General features: G+C 34.4%; 1 protein-coding gene across 1 annotated transcript in view; it reads left to right on the forward strand.

The window, feature by feature from the left end:
• Positions 1–1946: 1946 nt before the first annotated feature.
• Positions 1947–12267, forward strand: part of LOC123677555 — a 71285-nt gene continuing 60964 nt past the window's right edge. The window contains exon 1 of the mRNA XM_045614139.1: positions 1947–2132. The gene's annotated coding sequence lies outside the window, so the exon portion shown is untranslated. The remainder of the gene's footprint in view (positions 2133–12267) is intronic.

A 12267-nucleotide genomic window follows, 5' to 3' on the forward strand; every position in this document is an offset into this window, starting at 1 on the left:
AACACTATGCACAAAGTAAAATCAAGATATTCAATTTGTTGTAGCATTTTTTCTTCCAAAAATATCCAATGCAAAACTCATACAGACACTGGTAAAAACAATTAAATGTACATGTGGAAATATATCTTGCTGCAGTGAAAACGTGTACAAAATTTCATCAAAATATATGCAATAGAATTATTGTGCTTATAAGAAAAATATTTTTTCTGGAAATTTCACCACCCTATATCTCAAAACATAGTACGTTTAAGACTTTCGTTCATATAAAGTTTTTTTTTAAATAGCTCCAAGAATACACCCTTTAATATTAGTATATCATTAAGGAACACCCTGTATATACCTTTGATTCATTCATTATTATGTTCAGAATAGCAAAATAGCAGATAATACAGATAATAAGAGATTGACGTCAAAAAGACAAAAACAGGTCCCTCGTGTCATGGGCTATTCGAATCATCCCCATGTATGTTATGCGATTTTTCACGGTTTTCGAGTTATGAATTTTTTTATGAACTTTGAGAATTTTCGACTTGACCATCTTAGAAAAGATATAAAAATAAAAGTACAAGACTTTTCTGTGAAATTTTTTTGTAACTTCATCTCCAATTCAAGGTTTTTTAGTACGCTTAAAAACTGCGCTCAACAGTCATCTTTTAGAATCATTAATAAAAAATGGTACTTAACAGTCTACTTTTGCTAGAATTAGCCTTCAAAGTCAGCGAGGTGGAAAAAATCAAAGAACTAGACATTTACTCAAAAATTCATTTTTACCATTTCAAGATTTTTCTGATCAAGTTATGATAGAAAATGCTGAGAATTAATGAAAATGAGCTTCAGATGTAGATCGAGAAAATTTTTAGATGAAAAAAAGAAAAAATGATGGCAATAAATCTCACATCATAATGTAAATGAAAAAATTAATGAACGATACCCGAACAGATGGATCGGACGCAACGGACCAATCAAGTGGCCCCCACGCACACCTGAGCTTAATCCCATCGATTTTTCCGTTTGGGGTTATTTCAAAGAAATTGTTTACGCTCGAGAATGTTGGAGTGAAGAGGAGCTACAACTGATGTTGAGAGAATCCGAACGTGTCCTAAGAGACAACAGGGCAGCTTTTATGCGATTAAAAGAAAATTTTATAAGAAAGTGTAGAATGTCTACCCTTCTTTCTGAAACTTTTCTTGACCAACGTCCGAAACTAATTTTTATTAATTTTCAGCATTTTCTATCAAAACTTGATCAGAAAAATCTCAAAATGGCAAAAAATAATTTTTGAGTAAATGTCTATTTCTTTGATTTTTTTCACCTCGCTGACTTTGAAGGCCAATGCTAGCAAACGTAGACTGTAAAGTACCATTTTTTATTAATGATTCTAAAAGCTTACTGTTGAGCGCAGTTTTTAAGCATACTAAGAAACCTTGAATTAGTCTTTTTACATTTTTAATTTTGATTCGAAAATTCGGATCATAATCCAATTCACGTAACTTTTTCACTTGAGACCAACATTTCCATAATTTTCATCAAAGCTACGAAGCTGGTTATATTATGTATTTTAAGTAGAGTTCATGGAGATCAAGTTACAACAAAAATTTCACAGAAAAGTCTAGTACTTTTATTTTTATATCTTTTATAAGATGGTCAAGTCGAAAATTCTCAAAGTTCATAAAAAAATTCATAACTCGAAAACCGTGAAAAATCGCATAACATACATGGGGGTGATTCGAATAGCCCATGACACGAGGGACCTGTTTCTTTTTTTTGACGTCAGTCCATAAACTATTTTTGATGAAATTTCCAAAGTCACGTTTCCACATAACTAAATTAAGTTATTCCGACTAAACGATAACAAATATAATCAAAAACAAATACCAGAAAAATTGGAATAATTTACTATTGATGCGACTGCGCTTTTCGAGTGATAATGGTACAATTGGTGAGACAACTTCTTTCAGCGGCAGTCTGGCTCTGCTACCAGTGGTGAACGCTAGGTACGCGTATACCTTTATTCTGACGTTGACACATGTGCGATATCCGAACTGTTGTTTGTGAGCCGATCTTGTGTTGTTCGTGATTCACCTGCCATTTTAGACTTGGATTACACTTATCAGACCCGAAGGACCAACAAGGTAAGAAACATGAATAATTGAATATGAATTATTTTTATATGGTTCGGTTATCAGGAACCTTGTGTTTTGGTTTATTATTTATTCGTTTCCGCGAACGAGATTTTAAATTGATTTTTTTTTAAGATGATCTTATTTTTGAAGGAACTCTTGTCTATCAGAACTCTTCTTAATAACACTTCATTGTAATCATTATGTTTTATTCATGTCTTATGGTTCATTTTAATTTGTGAGCACCTTGGGAGTTAATTGCAGGAGAAGTACCATAATGAATTCTTTGGGTTGGGAATGATGATTTTCTTTTATATTTTTATTCACTTATTGAACGTATTAACTACTAGTGTTGTTCATACAGCTAGGGGTTGAATCGGTAGGTACCATCTGGCAAATTAATACTAATGTGGGTACCAAATTATGATGAATGGGTAGTTTGTATGGAATCAGAGGGAACTCAGCAAGGTTTTGAAGATGATGAAAACTACCCTTATAATGGTTGATCCCATTTGGAAATAGATAATATATGTTATTATATTGTTGATTGTTTCAAAGGTCCAGATTTTCAAAATCAAACAAATTTAAAATAATTGGACCTCCAAGCAGAAGATAAAATGAATAAATGTCATGAGAGTCAAGGAGTTGTGAATTGAAACTTTTTAATTTTATGATTCTACTGAAATCTATCATGAGTACGAACTGTTCTTACATAAGTAATTGGTTTTCATACTTGAATTTTCCAAGAAGCTTAAAATTCATTACCTGCATCTGATTGCAAAACGAGCGCTCAAAAAATCAAATTGACTGTTTCATTGTTAAATCACAAACTTCGTGAAATGACCTAGTCTTAGTTCTACATTTGCGTAAGGATTAAGGGTACTTTCTCTCGGTACCTACTCACAAGTACAATGCTATTGTTGGTGGTCATAACTTTTATATTTTTGAGTTTTGTTATTTCAGGAAAGTTATGGATAACTTATGCTTTTATTGTTATCCTCACGTTTCTGAATAACGTTTGAAATCTGCTGGAAACTCAATAGTAAAAAAAAGTTGAATACAGCTTCATGGTGGCGCAAAGGTGCGTATAATGATTTAATCGAAATCATTCTAAGCTGGAATCATCTAGAGGTGATCATACAAATGAATCACCAAAGAATGACTACTACTACGTCGATGATTAATCTTTTCACTGACCAACAACAATGATCAAATCTGTATTATGGTTCTGTGGAAGTTTGCCACATTCGTCGGTGGTCATTTATCCTTGAATTCTGTAAAAAGGAATGAATGCACGTATGTACTGATAAGTCGAAAATTCGATAGGAGCTCAAGGAATTTTTTTGCGCTTAATATTCATTTTCCCATTTGTACCTAGATACTCAAAATTTACAAAATATTATCTTTCTATATTAATACAATTGTCAAGAAATTAAATGCCAGTATTCTCGACGTTATTATTTGCAAATACTTCCTCAGTTTTGATTTGATCAGATTTATATTTTCAGAAGTGTTTTCAAAATTATTGAGAATAGTTGCAAGGTGCAATGATCTCCTTTCAGAATTGGCGATTTTTTGAATTAACGAGTGTTGAAAAGAGCATTCTGTACGAGTATTATACATTATTTTCTCTTATTCACGGACTTTTGATTGAAATTAATGAAATTTATCCATAAATATAGTTTAGTGATATTTGCATCGCAAAATGTTGGTTGGCAGAACTGTTCTCTGCGTCACAAATTTGACTGATAAAAGATGAATCCGTGATAGGAGAGTTCCAAGTACCAACAAATAATGAAATATAACCATGAAATATGTGTGAAACTGAGATATTCCCTCACGTTTTTTTTCTACAAGAAATGGCAGAATGGACTGATTTGCCACAGAATTAGAGACAAATATTTCATATTATGGCTTTATATCTCCGAAATGTGAAGGCACATTTTTTCAATGAAAAAAAGGACAGCAAATTTATACATCATGGGTTTCCTCTTCCAACGAAAATTACCTCGATAGATGAAAAACAACATAAAAATATCAATGTAATATACAGTGGCGGGATTCGAATCTGGGATCATTCTTCCTGAAAAACGAATGAAAATTTAAGAAAATCATACCTCCGAAACTATACTACCTAACTTAAACGTTACATTAAGAAAATATTGTTTCTCTATTTCAGTATCGTAATGAGTCCATTACAGTTCTAAAAACAGTGCTGTAATGAACTCATTATAGCATTGTTTTCAGATATATTTTTCGTGTGGTTGCCTATGCTGACTTCCAATCCTATCAAATTTCGACAAACATCAATAATTGTCAATATAATATAATTCGGGGATATAGTGGAATAATTTGCTACATTATTTGCAAATTCTCTTAATTCTGGTAGTGTTAAATCGATTTCGTCAGACACAATTCACGAATTTAATGGGTAATTGTAAATTATGTCTGAATTCGAAACATACGATTCATATTGAAATTCCGTAATCTGTCAATTTTCGTAACAGTCACACCAACTGCCAAGATACAATAAAAAAGTCACTAGGATATATAATCTGAATTTTTCATTGAATTTCGACAATATTTCACTAAACTTGACTGAAATAGAGAAAATATCGTCTAATACTCGTTGCAGAAGGCAATTCCAACACTCATGCGTTCCAAAACTCGCTCCTTCGTCGCTCGTTTTCGAATCTCGCATTCGTGTTGGAATAGAAGCCAATTCTGCAACTCGTTTTAGAATATACTATTTCGGTATCATCGCAGTAATGTTTATTCTCAATTCCACAATATGAGTTATTAAGTTTCCCTGAAATGAATTTTAAAAAATTTTTGTCTCTGATTTTTGGCCTTCAAAATTTATAAATGGTGCTCTTGCGCTAGGAGATTGATGCGGCTCCGAGTGCGGCTCATATTAGACCCCTAAAAATGTCAGAACGTGAAGTCGATGAATTTTCACAAACTTCCGAACACAATTTGACTATTTAATATTCATCATTGAATCTAATTTAATCTTTTGAGAACATTTTCGGCCCAATTTACCAAATTACAGACATTCTACTCCTATAATAAAGGGTTTCGCCGAGTGATAGCCTACAATTGAAAATGAAACCTACAACCATTTGTCGTGTTCAAACAGGATTTTTATTTTTATAGTTTTCAGGAACAAAAATTTCTCTCCCAGCGTCATTCACAAAGAATAATTGGAAAAATGGCCCAACTTTTCAGAATATGGGGAAATTTGATGGTAACTTCAAATCAGTCCGTTCCAATCGTAAAAACCAAACCAATAAAAATTAATGTCGATATTTCCGTCTTCTAATAAAGTTGAAAACTGTCGTAATACACCTCAACAGGAAGTCTGAACCTATTTCAAGAACAGCAACAGACCGAAGGGTCAATCTGGGATTGCTTTCTTTCAATTTCCCTAAGAATGTGCTGAACATGTGTCGGATCTCGGAAACCTTCACCTATTCCGGAAGGTTTCGCAATGATCACTTCATTTTTGCCTTGCCACAAAATCCCACCACTGGAACATTTGGTGCAAGTGTCTGTTCTGTCAGTGACGATTGATGTTGAACACTTGTAAACGATAACTGTCATCATTTCATTCATTACTGCAATCATTTGTTGTATACGCTGTGAACCCCAGGGGCTTGAACAGAACCCGAAACCGAAATAAGTTATTATGTCATTCTTTCTTTCTTTGAGTGGTCATTTTTTCTATGGGGTACTCTTGAGTCTATTGTAAGTTGACGTTCACTTAGATTGATGGTGATCTTCTTCATTAATGTGTCTAGGAACTGGAGTGAGAATTTCAATTGATTTTTTTACAGTTAACAGCTTGACTATATTTTTTCGATATTCTGCTTGAATATTATAAGGTTTTGATGATGAGATCGATGTAAAATTTTGCTGGTAATTGCTACATATTATACATCTACGCTATAAATTTCAAATCGATTGGATTTATTCTCGCTGAAATATTGTTCAGTCTTTTCTTATATTCTTCTTGAATTTTCTCTGGTTCTTGTGTTCAAAGCTATATGAAATTTTATACGGGTGAGGACTTTGTTGCTCTACATCTAATCGCAAAATTTCATTTCGATCAAATAGGAAGTTTTGAAATTATTAGAGTAATCGTGTTGCAAAAACAACAATAGTTTGTAAAACGCTCTGAAAAGTCAATTTTAATGGATGTAATGGTGATTCGATTCGTTAATGGCTTGAAAATTTCCACCGTGTTCAATTCTTCGGTGAAAATTTTCATCTTCGTAGGGTTTCAAATTGGCCCAATCAGCAAAATCGAGACGTAAACTGTATTTTATAGGCAAGTAAGCCAAGATCCTACCGTGAAATTTTCCACGTAGTCGAAACACAAAGGCCAACAAGTTGACAACAGCGACGTATCGACATTTTGGCGTCTTCTTCAATACTTTGCACAACAGAGAGAGTCAAATTAGTGCGAAGACTCCACGAATTGCTTGCTCACTAGACCGACTATTTTGACGGTAAAATGGTCAATGTGCTCTATGAATTTCGCGAACAGATTTATTTTTCAAAATACAAATAATAAAAAGTAAATTTCTACAATTTAGGAGCGTTGTGCTGGCGCTCAACGATTCATGATGAACTGCCATACCTTACTGAACAGAAAGATCAACACAATTTGATATTCTCAACTTTCAAACCATAGACAACAAACATTGAATACCTGTTAGAAGAAAAAAATGTTCTTGTTATGAAAATAACTATTCTTTCTTTCAAAAGCCTATACAGGGTGATTCACCGGGATGGCCTATTAGACGTTTATGGAAAACGTATCATAATTTTGAGCTGAAAATTTGTATATTGGGGTTTGAGACAATGATCTTTCTCCCTAAAATATTTTCAGATCTCTACAACTTCCGGTTATACCGGAATTTATACCTCCTTATTTCAAATGGCACACCCAGTATATTATTGCATCATAAGATAGCTTTTTTGATGGCAATTTCGGCAATATGCCAAACTTGGGGTGAAAATTCAACGGTTCATGAGTTATTGGGATTCTTATGAAAAAAAAGGTGGCGATGAGGACATTTTCTTTTATAATACCGCAGAAAGAGCTCTTTACAAATTTTTTTTTTCTTTTCCGATTCCGCAAATACGTAGTATTATAAGACTGTTTGCGGCTTGGACCAAAAATGTACAGGGTGTTTATAAGAGGATCATGAACTTAGACAACTCAAATTCATCAAAACTCAAGATTTTCAAATTAGAACCTATATTTTTTATTATTTCAGTCGATACTACGTACAAAAATAGTGGGGGTTACTTAAGTAAACCCTATACCTAAAATTAATATCGGGGAAGAACTTCAGATGAGGAAAAACCGCTATTTATAACTGTGTTAATAACTGTCTGTTACTTCCGGAAAACACAGAAAGAAACTAAAATTCGATGTTTGGATAACTAAATTTTACATTTCATGAATTTGAATTAATTTTTCGTTGGGATTAATGAGAAATCCATAAACCAATACAATTTTCAATTACGAATAATTCATTACAATTCTTGATATGTCAAATTCAGTAATGAAAACATCGAATTTTAGTTTCTTTCTGTGTTTTTCTGAAATCGCAGACTACTCCACACAGTTAAAAATAGCGGTTTTTCCTCATTCAAAGTTCTTCCTCGATAACTCTTAAAGTATTCATTTTAGGTATAGAGTTTGCTTTAGTCAACCCCACTATTTTTGGACGTAGTATCGACTGAAATTATGAAAAATATAGGTTCTAACTTGAAAATCTTGAGTTTTGATGAATTTGAGTTGTCCAAGTTCATGATCCTCTTATAAACACCCTGTACACTCTTATAATACTATGTATTTGCGGAATCGAAAAAGAAAAATTTTTTGGAAAAAGCTCTTTCTGCGGTAATATAGAAAAAAAATGTGAGTCCTCATCGCCACCATTTTTTTCATAAGAATCCCAATAACTCACGAACCGTTGAGTTTTTCCGAAGGTATGGCATATTTCCGAAATTGCCATCAAAAAAGCTATCTAATGATGCAATAATATACTGGGTGTGCTATTTGAAATAAGGAAGTAGTAGTCTGTTTCCGGTATAACCGGAAGTTGTAGAGATCTGAAAATATTTTAGGGAGAAAGATCATTGTCTCAAACCCTGATATGCAAATTTTGAGCTCAAAATTATGAATAGTTTTCCATAAACGTCGAATAGGCCATCCCGGTGAATCGCCCTGTATCTAAAGAAAAATATCTTCGACACTATAGGGTATCAGATAAATATGATCGACTATGGTGACGATATCCTGAAAAACCCTGTATAACTGTTACTTCCGTAAAATATTGCTGCGATTCGAACAGACCCATGGGTGCATCCTTCCGCGTTTGCCCAGCTTGACCAAGCTTTTTCACGCGTATCAACCTGAAACCGGCAGATGCCAAAGATGCGATCCACTTCCACGCATATACATTCCGTCACAGTGGCTACGCTTTTTTCCGGTCCTCATTGTATCACCCCTCTGGGTTGCACCAGCTTCGGATATTCATGAGAACTGTGAGACCGTGAGAAAAATGGTACTTCCAATTTCCTGCCGCTGCATTTGTTGAAAAAGACGGAAATGCGGCGGTTCCATAATCTAACTTTCATCCTCGCTGTTGAAGTTATGTCCTGCAATAATCCACGATAACTAATAACCCATTTTTCCGTATTGTTTTCAAGGTTAGGCACCTCGTTTTGCCGCGGTTTTAGAAAGTTGATGGAACAATGGTGCTGTTGAAAGTGAAAAGAGGAAATCAGTTCGTTGGGATTGATTGCAAAATCTGCAATTATTAGATGAGATTCGCTTCGGGTTGATTAAGAACAGAGACAGATAATTAAATGATTGTTGTTTGTTCACAATAGGATAATAATGAGTAATAGATCCAACATAACAACTGATGGAGAAAAAGTCTGGGAAACTTCAACTCATGGTCACATCAAAAGACTTTTTTAGAAAATGCACCGAATAAATTGATTGCAGTTTTTCTTTTTCAATAGATGTTTATTTAATTTTATTGCAATAATTCCAGTGCGTTGTTGTAGGGTGTATCGTTTCAGTTTTAGTAATGGCTTATTTTTTACTTGTCAAATGTCAAAAGATGACAGTTGCACAGATAGCGGACTATTCAAAATGAAACCTCTCATTGGAAACCCCTATATATCATCCAACATCATTAGTTCAGCCTCGAGTTCAGCAATTACCCCCTTTTGGGTTATATCGCGTTTTTTTTTTCGAGGTATATAACTTTAAGTTGGCATTACTGTTCAAGATGGCGACCGATTTAACAGCTGTCAAGTGATTTATTCTCAGGTTGGTTTGGCAATTCATCATGAATACACTCACGCCTGGACAACGCTTGCAAATAGTGCAATTTCATTTCGAAAATAATGGTTCTGTGCGGAATACGTATCCCGATTTTCATAAGCGAATTTTGTTTAGCGATGAAGCGCACTTCTGGTTGAATGGCTACGTCAACAAACAAAACTGCCGCATTTGGAGTGAAGCTAATCCTCAAGTGTATGTCGAAACACCGTTACATCCAGAAAAACTGACTGTTTGGTGCGCTCTATGGGCTGGTGGAATCATTGGTCCGTACTTCTTCAAAAACGATGATGGCCAGAATGTTACAGCCAATGGTGATCGGTATAGAGCCATGATTACTAACTTTTTCATTCCTGAATTGAACAACCATGATGTCCAGGAGCTGTGGTTCCAACAAGACGGCGCAACATGTCACACAGCTCGTGCCACAATCGATTTATTGAAGGACACGTTTGGTGACCGCCTAATTTCACGTTTTGGACCTGTGAATTGGCCTCCAAGATCTTGTGATTTAGCACCGCTAGACTACTTTCTGTGGGGCTATGTAAATTCATTGGTCTATGCGGATAAGCCACAAACCCTTGACCATTTGGAAGACAACATTTGCCGTGTTATTGCCGATATACGGCCACAAATGTTGGAAGAAGTCATCGAAAATTGGACGTCCAGATTGGACTACATCCGTGCCAGCCGTGGCAGACATATGCCAGAAATCATATTTAAAATGTAATGCCACAAGATTATCTTGCGGATAAATAAAATTCATGTCAATCAAATAATCCATCGTTGTTTTATTGCAATTTAAAGTTCTATAGCTCTAAAAAAAACACCCTTTATAACAAGCACGCAACCACTACTTCGAAGAACAAGAGCGCAAAGAGCACAACAATTCATAATAATAATATATAATGCATTTAATATTTAATACTAAGAGACAAACATATTTGTCGACATAGTGTTATATTAATCCTGATGATACCTGACATGTGTATGTTTATTCGTACTTTATCCTCAGATTTTAAATCATTCTTTGCTCCAGTATACATGAAACAGCGACATAATCTTAATAATATATTGGAATCCTTAGCCTAGAAGCAATCGAAAATTAGTTCGGTGAGGAATCATCATCAGCCTTGAAATTACTCTGAAATAATAAATATAATCCGGCAGACTCTTCCACTTGAAATAACATGTGGATCATCACTTCACGGATCTAATTTAAAACGTGTTAAGCCAAACAGTGATAATCATTCCTTCAACCAGATATTCATATTCTAACCTGCAAATTATTACGTGAATCGTTTAGATATGCTCATTGGCTTGTGTTAAACAACGTTGTTCACCTTTTACAGTCGGTGTTAACAATTAAACAACATAACCACGAATTAATTTCGGTTAATGGGATCAAATGAATCAATTAAGTGTACCACGGACTTAAATACCTGAATAGACGAATTGACGTAATACACGACCATGTTGAACAGCAACGTTACGCATTTCGTGAAAGACTTGTCGAAGAATTTACTAGGGGAATTCTCTAGGTTGCATCATTATTTATTTTCAATGTCGCTTGGTGGCTCAGTCATCTGCATCCTCCTTTTACTAAACATGCATGGGTTAGCAAGTGTTGAGCTGCGTTCTTATTTATAGCGTCTCCGATTAAAAATTTTCACCACCTTAATATCTGATTGTTTTAATTGTTTCGGGCAGCGAATTCAGAACTACACGTGGACCCTGTAATTGCAGTACTAAAGACACATAGAAAAGAACTGATTGTCATAACTTATACAAGCTCTAAGCTTCTGAGAGAGTCTGTTCACAAAAACATAAGTTAGCTTAGTTTTCTACATATAATCATGATTAGCAGAACACTTTTAGTTAGGGTTGAGTAGGTGATGAAAATCTCTCAACTTGGGGAAAAAGTGGTATTTTAAACAGGGATATGCTCGTGGATATTTAAAACAAATTGATTAAATGAGCTTTTGATATTAAAAATACGTAAACACATAATACAGGCAGTATGAAAATATAGCTCTGATGTATGCAACAACTGAGGAATGTTATAAGAGGATCTGAAGACAACAATATGAAGAATGTGTGGAATACTGAATAATTTGGGAAAAAACAGAAGAACAGATGGAAATACCAAGTGTTAAAAAGTATAGACAGCCAATATAATGCAAAATACTTATACTTTAAATGAAATATAGCGTCGCGTCAATGGAACACCCTGTTTATTGGGCTAAAGAAATGTGACTTCAGCTTCGTTATTGGCAGATAGTAGGGACTATTGTTCAGTAGGCTAGCCAAAAATAAACAATGTTCTAGGTTTCTAGACTTTTTCACTTATAAGGAACTAAAAAAAAAATTGCAAAATCTTTGTGGCTATCGGAGAAAGTTATTTTGGGAGTATTTATTATCATTTTCGTCGTCACTTAATTTCTAGTGATATAGTAAAGCCAATCATAATGTCGTCGAATAACAGTTATTCGTACCAAATGATTTGTAAGTCACATTATGATTAACATCCGCTGTTGAACGATTGGACGGAAGTTGAAAGTCACCCATGACTGATTCGATATCTAGTCATCAGTCGAGAGCACGGGCCAAAGATATGACCATTCGAATTTTTTGTTTCATTGTTTAGCTCTTGGCCTTTTCGAATCTTTTATTTTTCTTGTGGTCGTAGTTTTGGTCGCCCTTATTTGTTGTTTGCTTTGATTGATATCTTGTCAGGAGTGTCAGAGTTGTATTGTATTTTGTATGAAAAATACT

Source organism: Harmonia axyridis, chromosome 4 (genome assembly GCF_914767665.1).
Source record: "Harmonia axyridis chromosome 4, icHarAxyr1.1, whole genome shotgun sequence".
In the NCBI taxonomy this organism is placed as follows: Eukaryota; Metazoa; Arthropoda; class Insecta; order Coleoptera; family Coccinellidae; genus Harmonia; species Harmonia axyridis.